A 1,526-nucleotide genomic window follows, 5' to 3' on the forward strand; every position below is an offset into this window, starting at 1 on the left:
TTATCTGATTGGAGGTCATATCCACGAGCATTCCTTTTATTTCAAGTTCAAACAAAACGAAAACTGCAAATGTTAAGAAAAAAAATCAAATTATGGCTCAAAATAATACGCATATACAAAAAATGGTGGGTCTGGTAAATATCAAAACAACATATGTGATCAGTACATGTTGCATAACTTTTAACATCAATAAAAATATCCCAATAACTGAAAATTGATAGAGAAAACGAAATAAAAACAAATGGTCTGTTTATAATTAACTTTGAACTTTCTATTGTCATCAAAATTGTAAAGAATCAAACAGGCGATGAAAGAGTTATTTGTGTAACATCCCAAATTTTGAGTCCAAAAATTTCATTTTTAATTAATTGATTTATAAAACTTCCATAGGAAAACATAGTGAAGACATATCATTTCATAAGACTAATATCCCATGTCTGAAAACCCAACCATAAATATAACAATGTCGGAGTACAATCCCAAGAATCTCGTAATGCGGAAATCCAATGTGTGTGTGTGATGTGCAGCTACCGCGCCGGCTCTTTCCCCTTCGCTGAAGAGGTACCTGTAACAAAACTGAAAACTGTAAGCACGAAGCTTAGTGAGTTCCCCCATCATACCACACACACACCATACAATAACATACTGTCAGGCAATTCTGGGGTGCCTGACTACCCAGGTCAAGCCATTCTGGGGTGCTTGACTTACCCTGGTCAAGCCATTATGGGGTGCTTCACTTACCCGTCGGTCTATTTCGCCCGACTACCGGGGACTATTTCACCCCCTTCTACTACCATATAACACACACATACTGCCAGGAAATTCTGGGATGCCTGACTACCTAGGTCAAGCCATTCTGGGGTGCTTGACTTACCCGTCGGTCCTTACGACCGACATTCGAGGACTATTTCACCTCCTACTACTACCACATAATATCATAACATAAACACACTGTCAGGCATATCTGGGGTGCCCGACCTACCCTTCGGTCCTAACGACCGAACTTGGGGACTATTCTCCCCCTGCTACCACTATCACGTATACATATCATGCTAGCACATAAACATATCAGGTAACAACAACCTAGATGAATATCACAAAGACAATCATCTGACATACAACTCCTACTGGTGGGCCGGCATTGTGGCCGTAGACCCACCGCTACTGGAAGGTAACTCACCTCGCAAGGCTGACTGCTGAAAAGCTGATCGGCAGATATCTGACTGCTGCTCCGGTGATCCTCCGACTATAAATCCATAAAACACTTAATCAGACACTGATTGCTACTCTTAGGGTAAAATGACTATTTTACCCCTGACCAAGTCAAAGTCAAAGTCAAAGTCAAAGTCAACTTCCAGTTGACCTGACTCGTCGAGTTGGGCCGCCAACTCGTCGAGTCCCTATCCTTTCATCTGCCCTTCTTCACGCCCTTACTCGTCGAGTTTAGCAACGACTCGACGAGTCCTCCTTTTAAAACATCCTCGACTGAACCTTCATCCGACTCGCCGAGTTGTATGAACAACTCG

This window comes from Lactuca virosa, chromosome 5, assembly GCF_052849685.1.
Source record: "Lactuca virosa cultivar CGN04683 chromosome 5, Lactuca_virosa_CGN04683_v6, whole genome shotgun sequence".
Classification (NCBI taxonomy): Eukaryota; Viridiplantae; Streptophyta; class Magnoliopsida; order Asterales; family Asteraceae; genus Lactuca; species Lactuca virosa.